At 34.8% G+C, this 18,239-nt stretch overlaps 16 non-coding genes across 16 annotated transcripts; all 16 read right to left on the bottom strand.

Annotated features, from left to right (window-relative positions):
- Positions 1-42: 42 nt before the first annotated feature.
- Positions 43-235, bottom strand: LOC134703137 (U2 spliceosomal RNA). The gene has a single exon (XR_010104767.1). It is a non-coding gene; the product is annotated as a U2 spliceosomal RNA (small nuclear RNA).
- A 977-nt stretch (positions 236-1,212) lies between these two features.
- On the bottom strand, positions 1,213-1,405 carry LOC134703126 (U2 spliceosomal RNA). The gene has a single exon (XR_010104757.1). It is a non-coding gene; the product is annotated as a U2 spliceosomal RNA (small nuclear RNA).
- A 977-nt stretch (positions 1,406-2,382) lies between these two features.
- Positions 2,383-2,575, bottom strand: LOC134703138 (U2 spliceosomal RNA). The gene has a single exon (XR_010104768.1). It is a non-coding gene; the product is annotated as a U2 spliceosomal RNA (small nuclear RNA).
- Positions 2,576-3,553: 978 nt separating this feature from the next.
- On the bottom strand, positions 3,554-3,746 carry LOC134703140 (U2 spliceosomal RNA). The gene has a single exon (XR_010104770.1). It is a non-coding gene; the product is annotated as a U2 spliceosomal RNA (small nuclear RNA).
- A 977-nt stretch (positions 3,747-4,723) lies between these two features.
- Positions 4,724-4,916, bottom strand: LOC134703141 (U2 spliceosomal RNA). The gene has a single exon (XR_010104771.1). It is a non-coding gene; the product is annotated as a U2 spliceosomal RNA (small nuclear RNA).
- Positions 4,917-5,893: 977 nt separating this feature from the next.
- Positions 5,894-6,086, bottom strand: LOC134703142 (U2 spliceosomal RNA). The gene has a single exon (XR_010104772.1). It is a non-coding gene; the product is annotated as a U2 spliceosomal RNA (small nuclear RNA).
- A 978-nt stretch (positions 6,087-7,064) lies between these two features.
- LOC134703127 (U2 spliceosomal RNA) lies at positions 7,065-7,257 on the bottom strand. Its single transcript, XR_010104758.1, has one exon. It is a non-coding gene; the product is annotated as a U2 spliceosomal RNA (small nuclear RNA).
- A 977-nt stretch (positions 7,258-8,234) lies between these two features.
- LOC134703139 (U2 spliceosomal RNA) lies at positions 8,235-8,428 on the bottom strand. Its single transcript, XR_010104769.1, has one exon. It is a non-coding gene; the product is annotated as a U2 spliceosomal RNA (small nuclear RNA).
- A 976-nt stretch (positions 8,429-9,404) lies between these two features.
- Positions 9,405-9,597, bottom strand: LOC134703128 (U2 spliceosomal RNA). The gene has a single exon (XR_010104759.1). It is a non-coding gene; the product is annotated as a U2 spliceosomal RNA (small nuclear RNA).
- Positions 9,598-10,575: 978 nt separating this feature from the next.
- Positions 10,576-10,768, bottom strand: LOC134703129 (U2 spliceosomal RNA). Its single transcript, XR_010104760.1, has one exon. It is a non-coding gene; the product is annotated as a U2 spliceosomal RNA (small nuclear RNA).
- A 978-nt stretch (positions 10,769-11,746) lies between these two features.
- On the bottom strand, positions 11,747-11,939 carry LOC134703130 (U2 spliceosomal RNA). The gene has a single exon (XR_010104761.1). It is a non-coding gene; the product is annotated as a U2 spliceosomal RNA (small nuclear RNA).
- Positions 11,940-12,916: 977 nt separating this feature from the next.
- LOC134703131 (U2 spliceosomal RNA) lies at positions 12,917-13,109 on the bottom strand. The gene has a single exon (XR_010104762.1). It is a non-coding gene; the product is annotated as a U2 spliceosomal RNA (small nuclear RNA).
- A 977-nt stretch (positions 13,110-14,086) lies between these two features.
- On the bottom strand, positions 14,087-14,279 carry LOC134703132 (U2 spliceosomal RNA). Its single transcript, XR_010104763.1, has one exon. It is a non-coding gene; the product is annotated as a U2 spliceosomal RNA (small nuclear RNA).
- A 977-nt stretch (positions 14,280-15,256) lies between these two features.
- Positions 15,257-15,449, bottom strand: LOC134703134 (U2 spliceosomal RNA). Its single transcript, XR_010104764.1, has one exon. It is a non-coding gene; the product is annotated as a U2 spliceosomal RNA (small nuclear RNA).
- A 977-nt stretch (positions 15,450-16,426) lies between these two features.
- Positions 16,427-16,619, bottom strand: LOC134703135 (U2 spliceosomal RNA). Its single transcript, XR_010104765.1, has one exon. It is a non-coding gene; the product is annotated as a U2 spliceosomal RNA (small nuclear RNA).
- Positions 16,620-17,596: 977 nt separating this feature from the next.
- On the bottom strand, positions 17,597-17,789 carry LOC134703136 (U2 spliceosomal RNA). The gene has a single exon (XR_010104766.1). It is a non-coding gene; the product is annotated as a U2 spliceosomal RNA (small nuclear RNA).
- Between the last annotated feature and the right edge of the window lie 450 nt (positions 17,790-18,239).

Here is an 18,239-nt window from a genome sequence, read left to right on the forward strand (position 1 = left end):
TATAGAAGGAGCTATTTTTCTATTTTAATTTTCTCCCCGAAATGGGAGTGAGCCGATCCTGGAGGTACTGCAATACCAGGCCAACTCGTGGCAAGAGCGGTGCAAGCACCTAACATCTCACCTAGTTGCAAAAATCAGTTTAATATCGAAGTACCCACATGGGGTACGTATCAGATATTAAGCTGATAAGAACAGATACTACACTTTGATCTTAGCCAAAAGGCCGAGAAGCGATACTCAAATGTTTCCGAGTTTCCAAAGCCTATAAATCCTATGTCTTACTCAGACACGGTGTTTTAATTTTAAAACAAGCTACACAAATTTTGCAAATGTATATACAAAAAGCACACGAAACACGAGATCTTGCTTTGCTTTAATTACCCAACAGCATGAAACGATTTCTGCATGACAAAACTGGTGTGAAATAAAAAAAGCGGCTTGTGAAATACGGCAAGTCGCAATAAAAGGGAGAATGCATTTTTAAACGTATGTCATACGTATACGTATTCGTATTTAATCTTAATCGAACAAAACAACATGACAATTTTAATTCATTCTATGTCCGACGAACGCAGATTTCAAAGCCTTGAAAATTTCATTGATCACAAAATAAATTCAACGCTTTTTCACAATCAGCACGGACTTTTCACTCTGTCGTTTAAATAAAAAACACACAAACAGTTCATCTGTTCTATTTTTTAAAGGAATTAACCGGTACAGCTATGTTTAAATTAATTTTAAAAAGGAGGAAAAAACTTACCGGCCGACTGTAGTTTCCATCGTTTGCCCTCGTTCTGAGGCGACGTCGCTATTAACGATGATTGAAACAGTAGAAGGGACGTAATTCTTTTCCCCGCGTTTTTCCGTAACGCTAAAAAATTTATATAGAGTTTGTTTTAAAGGAACGAGAATACATTATTACACTGACATATGCTGTTATGAATACAAGCGAGAGAGAGAAAGAGAAAAAAAAAAACCCATCACATTATTAGAAAAGAAAAAAATACTTTTCAGAGAACAGACATAAACAAATAAAATAATATGCGATTTATTTTACATGCGCGAGAAGTAGAATTAATTTACAACAATGAGTAAAACTATACAATACATAACATAAAATAATATAGAAAAAGTATTAGAGAATATTTTACTGGGGCTGTTTCTCAGACTATAGAAGGAGCTATTTTTCTATTTTAATTTTCTCCCCGAAATGGGGAGTGAGCCGATCCTGGAGGTACTGCAATACCAGGCCAACTCGTGGCAAGAGCGGTGCAAGCACCTAACATCTCACCTAGTTGCAAAAATCAGTTTAATATCGAAGTACCCACATGGGGTACGTATCAGATATTAAGCTGATAAGAACAGATACTACACTTTGATCTTAGCCAAAAGGCCGAGAAGCGATACTCAAATGTTTCCGAGTTTCCAAAGCCTATAAATCCTATGTCTTACTCAGACACGGTGTTTTAATTTTAAAACAAGCTACACAAATTTTGCAAATGTATATACAAAAAGCACACGAAACACGAGATCTTGCTTTGCTTTAATTACCCAACAGCATGAAACGATTTCTGCATGACAAAACTGGTGTGAAAATAAAAAAGCGGCTTGTGAAATACGGCAAGTCGCAATAAAAGGGAGAATGCATTTTTTAAACGTATGTCATACGTATACGTATTCGTATTTAATCTTAATCGAACAAAACAACATGACAATTTTAATTCATTCTATGTCCGACGAACGCAGATTTCAAAGCCTTGAAAATTTCATTGATCACAAAATAAATTCAACGCTTTTTCACAATCAGCACGGACTTTTCACTCTGTCGTTTAAATAAAAAACACACAAACAGTTCATCTGTTCTATTTTTTAAAGGAATTAACCGGTACAGCTATGTTTAAATTAATTTTAAAAGGAGGAAAAAACTTACCGGCCGACTGTAGTTTCCATCGTTTGCCCTCGTTCTGAGGCGACGTCGCTATTAACGATGATTGAAACAGTAGAAGGGGACGTAATTCTTTTCCCGCGTTTTTCCGTAACGCTAAAAATTTATATAGAGTTTGTTTTAAAGGAACGAGAATACATTATTACACTGACATATGCTGTTATGAATACAAGCGAGAGAGAGAAAGAGAAAAAAAAAAACCCATCACATTATTAGAAAAGAAAAAAAATACTTTTCAGAGAACAGACATAAACAAATAAAATAATATGCGATTTATTTTACATGCGCGAGAAGTAGAATTAATTTACAACAATGAGTAAAACTATACAATACATAACATAAAATAATATAGAAAAAGTATTAGAGAATATTTTACTGGGGCTGTTTCTCAGACTATAGAAGGAGCTATTTTTCTATTTTAATTTTCTCCCCGAAATGGGGAGTGAGCCGATCCTGGAGGTACTGCAATACCAGGCCAACTCGTGGCAAGAGCGGTGCAAGCACCTAACATCTCACCTAGTTGCAAAAATCAGTTTAATATCGAAGTACCCACATGGGGTACGTATCAGATATTAAGCTGATAAGAACAGATACTACACTTTGATCTTAGCCAAAAGGCCGAGAAGCGATACTCAAATGTTTCCGAGTTTCCAAAGCCTATAAATCCTATGTCTTACTCAGACACGGTGTTTTAATTTTAAAACAAGCTACACAAATTTTGCAAATGTATATACAAAAAGCACACGAAACACGAGATCTTGCTTTGCTTTAATTACCCAACAGCATGAAACGATTTCTGCATGACAAAACTGGTGTGAAAATAAAAAAAGCGGCTTGTGAAATACGGCAAGTCGCAATAAAAGGGAGAATGCATTTTTAAACGTATGTCATACGTATACGTATTCGTATTTAATCTTAATCGAACAAAACAACATGACAATTTAATTCATTCTATGTCCGACGAACGCAGATTTCAAAGCCTTGAAAATTTCATTGATCACAAAATAAATTCAACGCTTTTTCACAATCAGCACGGACTTTTCACTCTGTCGTTTAAATAAAAAACACACAAACAGTTCATCTGTTCTATTTTTTAAAGGAATTAACCGGTACAGCTATGTTTAAATTAATTTTAAAAGGAGGAAAAAACTTACCGGCCGACTGTAGTTTCCATCGTTTGCCCTCGTTCTGAGGCGACGTCGCTATTAACGATGATTGAAACAGTAGAAGGGGACGTAATTCTTTTCCCCGCGTTTTTTCCGTAACGCTAAAAATTTATATAGAGTTTGTTTTAAAGGAACGAGAATACATTATTACACTGACATATGCTGTTATGAATACAAGCGAGAGAGAGAAAGAGAAAAAAAAAAACCCATCACATTATTAGAAAAGAAAAAAATACTTTTCAGAGAACAGACATAAACAAATAAAATAATATGCGATTTATTTTACATGCGCGAGAAGTAGAATTAATTTACAACAATGAGTAAAAACTATACAATACATAACATAAAATAATATAGAAAAAGTATTAGAGAATATTTTACTGGGGCTGTTTCTCAGACTATAGAAGGAGCTATTTTTCTATTTTAATTTTCTCCCCGAAATGGGGAGTGAGCCGATCCTGGAGGTACTGCAATACCAGGCCAACTCGTGGCAAGAGCGGTGCAAGCACCTAACATCTCACCTAGTTGCAAAAATCAGTTTAATATCGAAGTACCCACATGGGGTACGTATCAGATATTAAGCTGATAAGAACAGATACTACACTTTGATCTTAGCCAAAAGGCCGAGAAGCGATACTCAAATGTTTCCGAGTTTCCAAAGCCTATAAATCCTATGTCTTACTCAGACACGGTGTTTTAATTTTAAAACAAGCTACACAAATTTTGCAAATGTATATACAAAAAGCACACGAAACACGAGATCTTGCTTTGCTTTAATTACCCAACAGCATGAAACGATTTCTGCATGACAAAACTGGTGTGAAAATAAAAAAAGCGGCTTGTGAAATACGGCAAGTCGCAATAAAAGGGAGAATGCATTTTTAAACGTATGTCATACGTATACGTATTCGTATTTAATCTTAATCGAACAAAACAACATGACAATTTTAATTCATTCTATGTCCGACGAACGCAGATTTCAAAGCCTTGAAAATTTCATTGATCACAAAATAAATTCAACGCTTTTTCACAATCAGCACGGACTTTTCACTCTGTCGTTTAAATAAAAAACACACAAACAGTTCATCTGTTCTATTTTTTAAAGGAATTAACCGGTACAGCTATGTTTAAATTAATTTTAAAAGGAGGAAAAAACTTACCGGCCGACTGTAGTTTCCATCGTTTGCCCTCGTTCTGAGGCGACGTCGCTATTAACGATGATTGAAACAGTAGAAGGGGACGTAATTCTTTTCCCCGCGTTTTTCCGTAACGCTAAAAATTTATATAGAGTTTGTTTTAAAGGAACGAGAATACATTATTACACTGACATATGCTGTTATGAATACAAGCGAGAGAGAGAAAGAGAAAAAAAAAAACCCATCACATTATTAGAAAAGAAAAAAATACTTTTCAGAGAACAGACATAAACAAATAAAATAATATGCGATTTATTTTACATGCGCGAGAAGTAGAATTAATTTACAACAATGAGTAAAACTATACAATACATAACATAAAATAATATAGAAAAAGTATTAGAGAATATTTTACTGGGGCTGTTTCTCAGACTATAGAAGGAGCTATTTTTCTATTTTAATTTTCTCCCCGAAATGGGGAGTGAGCCGATCCTGGAGGTACTGCAATACCAGGCCAACTCGTGGCAAGAGCGGTGCAAGCACCTAACATCTCACCTAGTTGCAAAAATCAGTTTAATATCGAAGTACCCACATGGGGTACGTATCAGATATTAAGCTGATAAGAACAGATACTACACTTTGATCTTAGCCAAAAGGCCGAGAAGCGATACTCAAATGTTTCCGAGTTTCCAAAGCCTATAAATCCTATGTCTTACTCAGACACGGTGTTTTAATTTTAAAACAAGCTACACAAATTTTGCAAATGTATATACAAAAAGCACACGAAACACGAGATCTTGCTTTGCTTTAATTACCCAACAGCATGAAACGATTTCTGCATGACAAAACTGGTGTGAAAATAAAAAAAGCGGCTTGTGAAATACGGCAAGTCGCAATAAAAGGGAGAATGCATTTTTAAACGTATGTCATACGTATACGTATTCGTATTTAATCTTAATCGAACAAAACAACATGACAATTTTAATTCATTCTATGTCCGACGAACGCAGATTTCAAAGCCTTGAAAATTTCATTGATCACAAAATAAATTCAACGCTTTTTCACAATCAGCACGGACTTTTCACTCTGTCGTTTAAATAAAAAACACACAAACAGTTCATCTGTTCTATTTTTTAAAGGAATTAACCGGTACAGCTATGTTTAAATTAATTTTAAAAGGAGGAAAAAACTTACCGGCCGACTGTAGTTTCCATCGTTTGCCCTCGTTCTGAGGCGACGTCGCTATTAACGATGATTGAAACAGTAGAAGGGGACGTAATTCTTTTCCCCGCGTTTTTCCGTAACGCTAAAAATTTATATAGAGTTTGTTTTAAAGGAACGAGAATACATTATTACACTGACATATGCTGTTATGAATACAAGCGAGAGAGAGAAAGAGAAAAAAAAAAACCCATCACATTATTAGAAAAGAAAAAAATACTTTTCAGAGAACAGACATAAACAAATAAAATAATATGCGATTTATTTTACATGCGCGAGAAGTAGAATTAATTTACAACAATGAGTAAAACTATACAATACATAACATAAAATAATATAGAAAAAGTATTAGAGAATATTTTACTGGGGCTGTTTCTCAGACTATAGAAGGAGCTATTTTTCTATTTTAATTTTCTCCCCGAAATGGGGAGTGAGCCGATCCTGGAGGTACTGCAATACCAGGCCAACTCGTGGCAAGAGCGGTGCAAGCACCTAACATCTCACCTAGTTGCAAAAATCAGTTTAATATCGAAGTACCCACATGGGGTACGTATCAGATATTAAGCTGATAAGAACAGATACTACACTTTGATCTTAGCCAAAAGGCCGAGAAGCGATACTCAAATGTTTCCGAGTTTCCAAAGCCTATAAATCCTATGTCTTACTCAGACACGGTGTTTTAATTTTAAAACAAGCTACACAAATTTTGCAAATGTATATACAAAAAGCACACGAAACACGAGATCTTGCTTTGCTTTAATTACCCAACAGCATGAAACGATTTCTGCATGACAAAACTGGTGTGAAAATAAAAAAAAGCGGCTTGTGAAATACGGCAAGTCGCAATAAAAGGGAGAATGCATTTTTAAACGTATGTCATACGTATACGTATTCGTATTTAATCTTAATCGAACAAAACAACATGACAATTTTAATTCATTCTATGTCCGACGAACGCAGATTTCAAAGCCTTGAAAATTTCATTGATCACAAAATAAATTCAACGCTTTTTCACAATCAGCACGGACTTTTCACTCTGTCGTTTAAATAAAAAACACACAAACAGTTCATCTGTTCTATTTTTTAAAGGAATTAACCGGTACAGCTATGTTTAAATTAATTTTAAAAGGAGGAAAAAACTTACCGGCCGACTGTAGTTTCCATCGTTTGCCCTCGTTCTGAGGCGACGTCGCTATTAACGATGATTGAAACAGTAGAAGGGGACGTAATTCTTTTCCCCGCGTTTTTCCGTAACGCTAAAAATTTATATAGAGTTTGTTTTAAAGGAACGAGAATACATTATTACACTGACATATGCTGTTATGAATACAAGCGAGAGAGAGAAAGAGAAAAAAAAAAACCCATCACATTATTAGAAAAGAAAAAAATACTTTTCAGAGAACAGACATAAACAAATAAAATAATATGCGATTTATTTTACATGCGCGAGAAGTAGAATTAATTTACAACAATGAGTAAAACTATACAATACATAACATAAAATAATATAGAAAAAGTATTAGAGAATATTTTACTGGGGCTGTTTCTCAGACTATAGAAGGAGCTATTTTTCTATTTTAATTTTCTCCCCGAAATGGGGAGTGAGCCGATCCTGGAGGTACTGCAATACCAGGCCAACTCGTGGCAAGAGCGGTGCAAGCACCTAACATCTCACCTAGTTGCAAAAATCAGTTTAATATCGAAGTACCCACATGGGGTACGTATCAGATATTAAGCTGATAAGAACAGATACTACACTTTGATCTTAGCCAAAAGGCCGAGAAGCGATACTCAAATGTTTCCGAGTTTCCAAAGCCTATAAATCCTATGTCTTACTCAGACACGGTGTTTTAATTTTAAAACAAGCTACACAAATTTTGCAAATGTATATACAAAAAGCACACGAAACACGAGATCTTGCTTTGCTTTAATTACCCAACAGCATGAAACGATTTCTGCATGACAAAACTGGTGTGAAAATAAAAAAAGCGGCTTGTGAAATACGGCAAGTCGCAATAAAAGGGAGAATGCATTTTTAAACGTATGTCATACGTATACGTATTCGTATTTAATCTTAATCGAACAAAACAACATGACAATTTTAATTCATTCTATGTCCGACGAACGCAGATTTCAAAGCCTTGAAAATTTCATTGATCACAAAATAAATTCAACGCTTTTTCACAATCAGCACGGACTTTTCACTCTGTCGTTTAAATAAAAAACACACAAACAGTTCATCTGTTCTATTTTTTAAAGGAATTAACCGGTACAGCTATGTTTAAATTAATTTTAAAAGGAGGAAAAAACTTACCGGCCGACTGTAGTTTCCATCGTTTGCCCTCGTTCTGAGGCGACGTCGCTATTAACGATGATTGAAACAGTAGAAGGGGACGTAATTCTTTTCCCCGCGTTTTTCCGTAACGCTAAAAATTTATATAGAGTTTGTTTTAAAGGAACGAGAATACATTATTACACTGACATATGCTGTTATGAATACAAGCGAGAGAGAGAAAGAGAAAAAAAAAAACCCATCACATTATTAGAAAAGAAAAAAATACTTTTCAGAGAACAGACATAAACAAATAAAATAATATGCGATTTATTTTACATGCGCGAGAAGTAGAATTAATTTACAACAATGAGTAAAACTATACAATACATAACATAAAATAATATAGAAAAAGTATTAGAGAATATTTTACTGGGGCTGTTTCTCAGACTATAGAAGGAGCTATTTTTCTATTTTAATTTTCTCCCCGAAATGGGGAGTGAGCCGATCCTGGAGGTACTGCAATACCAGGCCAACTCGTGGCAAGAGCGGTGCAAGCACCTAACATCTCACCTAGTTGCAAAAATCAGTTTAATATCGAAGTACCACACATGGGGTACGTATCAGATATTAAGCTGATAAGAACAGATACTACACTTTGATCTTAGCCAAAAGGCCGAGAAGCGATACTCAAATGTTTCCGAGTTTCCAAAGCCTATAAATCCTATGTCTTACTCAGACACGGTGTTTTAATTTTAAAACAAGCTACACAAATTTTGCAAATGTATATACAAAAAGCACACGAAACACGAGATCTTGCTTTGCTTTAATTACCCAACAGCATGAAACGATTTCTGCATGACAAAACTGGTGTGAAAATAAAAAAAGCGGCTTGTGAAATACGGCAAGTCGCAATAAAAGGGAGAATGCATTTTTAAACGTATGTCATACGTATACGTATTCGTATTTAATCTTAATCGAACAAAACAACATGACAATTTTAATTCATTCTATGTCCGACGAACGCAGATTTCAAAGCCTTGAAAATTTCATTGATCACAAAATAAATTCAACGCTTTTTCACAATCAGCACGGACTTTTCACTCTGTCGTTTAAATAAAAAACACACAAACAGTTCATCTGTTCTATTTTTTAAAGGAATTAACCGGTACAGCTATGTTTAAATTAATTTTAAAAGGAGGAAAAAACTTACCGGCCGACTGTAGTTTCCATCGTTTGCCCTCGTTCTGAGGCGACGTCGCTATTAACGATGATTGAAACAGTAGAAGGGGACGTAATTCTTTTCCCCGCGTTTTTCCGTAACGCTAAAAATTTATATAGAGTTTGTTTTAAAGGAACGAGAATACATTATTACACTGACATATGCTGTTATGAATACAAGCGAGAGAGAGAAAGAGAAAAAAAAAAACCCATCACATTATTAGAAAAGAAAAAAATACTTTTCAGAGAACAGACATAAACAAATAAAATAATATGCGATTTATTTTACATGCGCGAGAAGTAGATTAATTTACAACAATGAGTAAAACTATACAATACATAACATAAAATAATATAGAAAAAGTATTAGAGAATATTTTACTGGGGCTGTTTCTCAGACTATAGAAGGAGCTATTTTTCTATTTTAATTTTCTCCCCGAAATGGGGAGTGAGCCGATCCTGGAGGTACTGCAATACCAGGCCAACTCGTGGCAAGAGCGGTGCAAGCACCTAACATCTCACCTAGTTGCAAAAATCAGTTTAATATCGAAGTACCCACATGGGGTACGTATCAGATATTAAGCTGATAAGAACAGATACTACACTTTGATCTTAGCCAAAAGGCCGAGAAGCGATACTCAAATGTTTCCGAGTTTCCAAAGCCTATAAATCCTATGTCTTACTCAGACACGGTGTTTTAATTTTAAAACAAGCTACACAAATTTTGCAAATGTATATACAAAAAGCACACGAAACACGAGATCTTGCTTTGCTTTAATTACCCAACAGCATGAAACGATTTCTGCATGACAAAACTGGTGTGAAAATAAAAAAAGCGGCTTGTGAAATACGGCAAGTCGCAATAAAAGGGAGAATGCATTTTTAAACGTATGTCATACGTATACGTATTCGTATTTAATCTTAATCGAACAAAACAACATGACAATTTTAATTCATTCTATGTCCGACGAACGCAGATTTCAAAGCCTTGAAAATTTCATTGATCACAAAATAAATTCAACGCTTTTTCACAATCAGCACGGACTTTTCACTCTGTCGTTTAAATAAAAAACACACAAACAGTTCATCTGTTCTATTTTTTAAAGGAATTAACCGGTACAGCTATGTTTAAATTAATTTTAAAAGGAGGAAAAAACTTACCGGCCGACTGTAGTTTCCATCGTTTGCCCTCGTTCTGAGGCGACGTCGCTATTAACGATGATTGAAACAGTAGAAGGGGACGTAATTCTTTTCCCCGCGTTTTTCCGTAACGCTAAAAATTTATATAGAGTTTGTTTTAAAGGAACGAGAATACATTATTACACTGACATATGCTGTTATGAATACAAGCGAGAGAGAGAAAGAGAAAAAAAAAAAACCCATCACATTATTAGAAAAGAAAAAAATACTTTTCAGAGAACAGACATAAACAAATAAAATAATATGCGATTTATTTTACATGCGCGAGAAGTAGAATTAATTTACAACAATGAGTAAAACTATACAATACATAACATAAAATAATATAGAAAAAGTATTAGAGAATATTTTACTGGGGCTGTTTCTCAGACTATAGAAGGAGCTATTTTTCTATTTTAATTTTCTCCCCGAAATGGGGAGTGAGCCGATCCTGGAGGTACTGCAATACCAGGCCAACTCGTGGCAAGAGCGGTGCAAGCACCTAACATCTCACCTAGTTGCAAAAATCAGTTTAATATCGAAGTACCCACATGGGGTACGTATCAGATATTAAGCTGATAAGAACAGATACTACACTTTGATCTTAGCCAAAAGGCCGAGAAGCGATACTCAAATGTTTCCGAGTTTCCAAAGCCTATAAATCCTATGTCTTACTCAGACACGGTGTTTTAATTTTAAAACAAGCTACACAAATTTTGCAAATGTATATACAAAAAGCACACGAAACACGAGATCTTGCTTTGCTTTAATTACCCAACAGCATGAAACGATTTCTGCATGACAAAACTGGTGTGAAAATAAAAAAAGCGGCTTGTGAAATACGGCAAGTCGCAATAAAAGGGAGAATGCATTTTTAAACGTATGTCATACGTATACGTATTCGTATTTAATCTTAATCGAACAAAACAACATGACAATTTTAATTCATTCTATGTCCGACGAACGCAGATTTCAAAGCCTTGAAAATTTCATTGATCACAAAATAAATTCAACGCTTTTTCACAATCAGCACGGACTTTTCACTCTGTCGTTTAAATAAAAAACACACAAACAGTTCATCTGTTCTATTTTTTAAAGGAATTAACCGGTACAGCTATGTTTAAATTAATTTTAAAACGGAGGAAAAAACTTACCGGCCGACTGTAGTTTCCATCGTTTGCCCTCGTTCTGAGGCGACGTCGCTATTAACGATGATTGAAACAGTAGAAGGGGACGTAATTCTTTTCCCCGCGTTTTTCCGTAACGCTAAAAATTTATATAGAGTTTGTTTTAAAGGAACGAGAATACATTATTACACTGACATATGCTGTTATGAATACAAGCGAGAGAGAGAAAGAGAAAAAAAAAAACCCATCACATTATTAGAAAAGAAAAAAATACTTTTCAGAGAACAGACATAAACAAATAAAATAATATGCGATTTATTTTACATGCGCGAGAAGTAGAATTAATTTACAACAATGAGTAAAACTATACAATACATAACATAAAATAATATAGAAAAAGTATTAGAGAATATTTTACTGGGGCTGTTTCTCAGACTATAGAAGGAGCTATTTTTCTATTTTAATTTTCTCCCCGAAATGGGGAGTGAGCCGATCCTGGAGGTACTGCAATACCAGGCCAACTCGTGGCAAGAGCGGTGCAAGCACCTAACATCTCACCTAGTTGCAAAAATCAGTTTAATATCGAAGTACCCACATGGGGTACGTATCAGATATTAAGCTGATAAGAACAGATACTACACTTTGATCTTAGCCAAAAGGCCGAGAAGCGATACTCAAATGTTTCCGAGTTTCCAAAGCCTATAAATCCTATGTCTTACTCAGACACGGTGTTTTAATTTTAAAACAAGCTACACAAATTTTGCAAATGTATATACAAAAAGCACACGAAACACGAGATCTTGCTTTGCTTTAATTACCCAACAGCATGAAACGATTTCTGCATGACAAAACTGGTGTGAAAATAAAAAAAGCGGCTTGTGAAATACGGCAAGTCGCAATAAAAGGGAGAATGCATTTTTAAACGTATGTCATACGTATACGTATTCGTATTTAATCTTAATCGAACAAAACAACATGACAATTTTAATTCATTCTATGTCCGACGAACGCAGATTTCAAAGCCTTGAAAATTTCATTGATCACAAAATAAATTCAACGCTTTTTCACAATCAGCACGGACTTTTCACTCTGTCGTTTAAATAAAAAACACACAAACAGTTCATCTGTTCTATTTTTTAAAGGAATTAACCGGTACAGCTATGTTTAAATTAATTTTAAAAGGAGGAAAAAACTTACCGGCCGACTGTAGTTTCCATCGTTTGCCCTCGTTCTGAGGCGACGTCGCTATTAACGATGATTGAAACAGTAGAAGGGGACGTAATTCTTTTCCCCGCGTTTTTCCGTAACGCTAAAAATTTATATAGAGTTTGTTTTAAAGGAACGAGAATACATTATTACACTGACATATGCTGTTATGAATACAAGCGAGAGAGAGAAAGAGAAAAAAAAAAACCCATCACATTATTAGAAAAGAAAAAAATACTTTTCAGAGAACAGACATAAACAAATAAAATAATATGCGATTTATTTTACATGCGCGAGAAGTAGAATTAATTTACAACAATGAGTAAAACTATACAATACATAACATAAAATAATATAGAAAAAGTATTAGAGAATATTTTACTGGGGCTGTTTCTCAGACTATAGAAGGAGCTATTTTTCTATTTTAATTTTCTCCCCGAAATGGGGAGTGAGCCGATCCTGGAGGTACTGCAATACCAGGCCAACTCGTGGCAAGAGCGGTGCAAGCACCTAACATCTCACCTAGTTGCAAAAATCAGTTTAATATCGAAGTACCCACATGGGGTACGTATCAGATATTAAGCTGATAAGAACAGATACTACACTTTGATCTTAGCCAAAAGGCCGAGAAGCGATACTCAAATGTTTCCGAGTTTCCAAAGCCTATAAATCCTATGTCTTACTCAGACACGGTGTTTTAATTTTAAAACAAGCTACACAAATTTTGCAAATGTATATACAAAAAGCACACGAAACACGAGATCTTGCTTTGCTTTAATTACCCAACAGCATGAAACGATTTCTGCATGACAAAACTGGTGTGAAAATAAAAAAAGCGGCTTGTGAAATACGGCAAGTCGCAATAAAAGGGAGAATGCATTTTTAAACGTATGTCATACGTATACGTATTCGTATTTAATCTTAATCGAACAAAACAACATGACAATTTTAATTCATTCTATGTCCGACGAACGCAGATTTCAAAGCCTTGAAAATTTCATTGATCACAAAATAAATTCAACGCTTTTTCACAATCAGCACGGACTTTTCACTCTGTCGTTTAAATAAAAAACACACAAACAGTTCATCTGTTCTATTTTTTAAAGGAATTAACCGGTACAGCTATGTTTAAATTAATTTTAAAAGGAGGAAAAAACTTACCGGCCGACTGTAGTTTCCATCGTTTGCCCTCGTTCTGAGGCGACGTCGCTATTAACGATGATTGAAACAGTAGAAGGGGACGTAATTCTTTTCCCCGCGTTTTTCCGTAACGCTAAAAATTTATATAGAGTTTGTTTTAAAGGAACGAGAATACATTATTACACTGACATATGCTGTTATGAATACAAGCGAGAGAGAGAAAGAGAAAAAAAAAAACCCATCACATTATTAGAAAAGAAAAAAATACTTTTCAGAGAACAGACATAAACAAATAAAATAATATGCGATTTATTTTACATGCGCGAGAAGTAGAATTAATTTACAACAATGAGTAAAACTATACAATACATAACATAAAATAATATAGAAAAAGTATTAGAGAATATTTTACTGGGGCTGTTTCTCAGACTATAGAAGGAGCTATTTTTCTATTTTAATTTTCTCCCCGAAATGGGGAGTGAGCCGATCCTGGAGGTACTGCAATACCAGGCCAACTCGTGGCAAGAGCGGTGCAAGCACCTAACATCTCACCTAGTTGCAAAAATCAGTTTAATATCGAAGTACCCACATGGGGTACGTATCAGATATTAAGCTGATAAGAACAGATACTACACTTTGATCTTAGCCAAAAGGCCGAGAAGCGATACTCAAATGTTTCCGAGTTTCCAAAGCCTATAAATCCTATGTCTTACTCAGACACGGTGTTTTAATTTTAAAACAAGCTACACAAATTTTGCAAATGTATATACAAAAAGCACACGAAACACGAGATCTTGCTTTGCTTTAATTACCCAACAGCATGAAACGATTTCTGCATGACAAAACTGGTGTGAAAATAAAAAAAGCGGCTTGTGAAATACGGCAAGTCGCAATAAAAGGGAGAATGCATTTTTAAACGTATGTCATACGTATACGTATTCGTATTTAATCTTAATCGAACAAAACAACATGACAATTTTAATTCATTCTATGTCCGACGAACGCAGATTTCAAAGCCTTGAAAATTTCATTGATCACAAAATAAATTCAACGCTTTTTCACAATCAGCACGGACTTTTCACTCTGTCGTTTAAATAAAAAACACACAAACAGTTCATCTGTTCTATTTTTTAAAGGAATTAACCGGTACAGCTATGTTTAAATTAATTTTAAAAGGAGGAAAAAACTTACCGGCCGACTGTAGTTTCCATCGTTTGCCCTCGTTCTGAGGCGACGTCGCTATTAACGATGATTGAAACAGTAGAAGGGGACGTAATTCTTTTCCCCGCGTTTTTCCGTAACGCTAAAAATTTATATAGAGTTTGTTTTAAAGGAACGAGAATACATTATTACACTGACATATGCTGTTATGAATACAAGCGAGAGAGAGAAAGAGAAAAAAAAAAACCCATCACATTATTAGAAAAGAAAAAAATACTTTTCAGAGAACAGACATAAACAAATAAAATAATATGCGATTTATTTTACATGCGCGAGAAGTAGAATTAATTTACAACAATGAGTAAAACTATACAATACATAACATAAAATAATATAGAAAAAGTATTAGAGAATATTTTACTGGGGCTGTTTCTCAGACTATAGAAGGAGCTATTTTTCTATTTTAATTTTCTCCCCGAAATGGGGAGTGAGCCGATCCTGGAGGTACTGCAATACCAGGCCAACTCGTGGCAAGAGCGGTGCAAGCACCTAACATCTCACCTAGTTGCAAAAATCAGTTTAATATCGAAGTACCCACATGGGGTACGTATCAGATATTAAGCTGATAAGAACAGATACTACACTTTGATCTTAGCCAAAAGGCCGAGAAGCGATACTCAAATGTTTCCGAGTTTCCAAAGCCTATAAATCCTATGTCTTACTCAGACACGGTGTTTTAATTTTAAAACAAGCTACACAAATTTTGCAAATGTATATACAAAAAGCACACGAAACACGAGATCTTGCTTTGCTTTAATTACCCAACAGCATGAAACGATTTCTGCATGACAAAACTGGTGTGAAAATAAAAAAAGCGGCTTGTGAAATACGGCAAGTCGCAATAAAAGGGAGAATGCATTTTTAAACGTATGTCATACGTATACGTATTCGTATTTAATCTTAATCGAACAAAACAACATGACAATTTTAATTCATTCTATGTCCGACGAACGCAGATTTCAAAGCCTTGAAAATTTCATTGATCACAAAATAAATTCAACGCTTTTTCACAATCAGCACGGACTTTTCACTCTGTCGTTTAAATAAAAAACACACAAACAGTTCATCTGTTCTATTTTTTAAAGGAATTAACCGGTACAGCTATGTTTAAATTAATTTTAAAAGGAGGAAAAAACTTACCGGCCGACTGTAGTTTCCATCGTTTGCCCTCGTTCTGAGGCGACGTCGCTATTAACGATGATTGAAACAGTAGAAGGGGACGTAATTCTTTTCCCCGCGTTTTTCCGTAACGCTAAAAATTTATATAGAGTTTGTTTTAAAGGAACGAGAATACATTATTACACTGACATATGCTGTTATGAATACAAGCGAGAGAGAGAAAGAGAAAAAAAAAAACCCATCACATTATTAGAAAAGAAAAAAATACTTTTCAGAGAACAGACATAAACAAATAAAATAATATGCGATTTATTTTACATGCGCGAGAAGTAGAATTAATTTACAACAATGAGTAAAACTATACAATACATAACATAAAATAATATAGAAAAAGTATTAGAGAATATTTTACTGGGGCTGTTTCTCAGACTATAGAAGGAGCTATTTTTCTATTTTAATTTTCTCCCCGAAATGGGGAGTGAGCCGATCCTGGAGGTACTGCAATACCAGGCCAACTCGTGGCAAGAGCGGTGCAAGCACCTAACATCTCACCTAGTTGCAAAAATCAGTTTAATATCGAAGTACCCACATGGGGTACGTATCAGATATTAAGCTGATAAGAACAGATACTACACTTTGATCTTAGCCAAAAGGCCGAGAAGCGATACTCAAATGTTTCCGAGTTTCCAAAGCCTATAAATCCTATGTCTTACTCAGACACGGTGTTTTAATTTTAAAACAAGCTACACAAATTTTGCAAATGTATATACAAAAAGCACACGAAACACGAGATCTTGCTTTGCTTTAATTACCCAACAGCATGAAACGATTTCTGCATGACAAAACTGGTGTGAAAATAAAAAAAGCGGCTTGTGAAATACGGCAAGTCGCAATAAAAGGGAGAATGCATTTTTAAACGTATGTCATACGTATACGTATTCGTATTTAATCTTAATCGAACAAAACAACATGACAATTTTAATTCATTCTATGTCCGACGAACGCAGATTTCAAAGCCTTGAAAATTTCATTGATCACAAAATAAATTCAACGCTTTTTCACAATCAGCACGGACTTTTCACTCTGTCGTTTAAATAAAAAACACACAAACAGTTCATCTGTTCTATTTTTTAAAGGAATTAACCGGTACAGCTATGTTTAAATTAATTTTAAAAGGAGGAAAAAACTTACCGGCCGACTGTAGTTTCCATCGTTTGCCCTCGTTCTGAGGCGACGTCGCTATTAACGATGATTGAAACAGTAGAAGGGGACGTAATTCTTTTCCCCGCGTTTTTCCGTAACGCTAAAAATTTATATAGAGTTTGTTTTAAAGGAACGAGAATACATTATTACACTGACATATGCTGTTATGAATACAAGCGAGAGAGAGAAAGAGAAAAAAAAAAACCCATCACATTATTAGAAAAGAAAAAAATACTTTTCAGAGAACAGACATAAACAAATAAAATAATATGCGATTTATTTTACATGCGCGAGAAGTAGAATTAATTTACAACAATGAGTAAAACTATACAATACATAACATAAAATAATATAGAAAAAGTATTAGAGAATATTTTACTGGGGCTGTTTCTCAGACTATAGAAGGAGCTATTTTTCTATTTTAATTTTCTCCCCGAAATGGGGAGTGAGCCGATCCTGGAGGTACTGCAATACCAGGCCAACTCGTGGCAAGAGCGGTGCAAGCACCTAACATCTCACCTAGTTGCAAAAATCAGTTTAATATCGAAGTACCCACATGGGGTACGTATCAGATATTAAGCTGATAAGAACAGATACTACACTTTGATCTTAGCCAAAAGGCCGAGAAGCGATACTCAAATGTTTCCGAGTTTCCAAAGCCTATAAATCCTATGTCTTACTCAGACACGGTGTTTTAATTTTAAAACAAGCTACACAAATTTTGCAAATGTATATACAAAAAGCACACGAAACACGAGATCTTGCTTTGCTTTAATTACCCAACAGCATGAAACGATTTCTGCATGACAAAACTGGTGTGAAAATAAAAAAAGCGGCTTGTGAAATACGGCAAGTCGCAATAAAAGGGAGAATGCATTTTTAAACGTATGTCATACGTATACGTATTCGTATTTAATCTTAATCGAACAAAACAACATGACAATTTTAATTCATTCTATGTCCGACGAACGCAGATTTCAAAGCCTTGAAAATTTCATTGATCACAAAATAAATTCAACGCTTTTTCACAATCAGCACGGACTTTTCACTCTGTCGTTTAAATAAAAAACACACAAACAGTTC

This window comes from Mytilus trossulus, unplaced genomic scaffold, assembly GCF_036588685.1.
Source record: "Mytilus trossulus isolate FHL-02 unplaced genomic scaffold, PNRI_Mtr1.1.1.hap1 h1tg000890l__unscaffolded, whole genome shotgun sequence".
In the NCBI taxonomy this organism is placed as follows: domain Eukaryota; kingdom Metazoa; phylum Mollusca; class Bivalvia; order Mytilida; family Mytilidae; genus Mytilus; species Mytilus trossulus.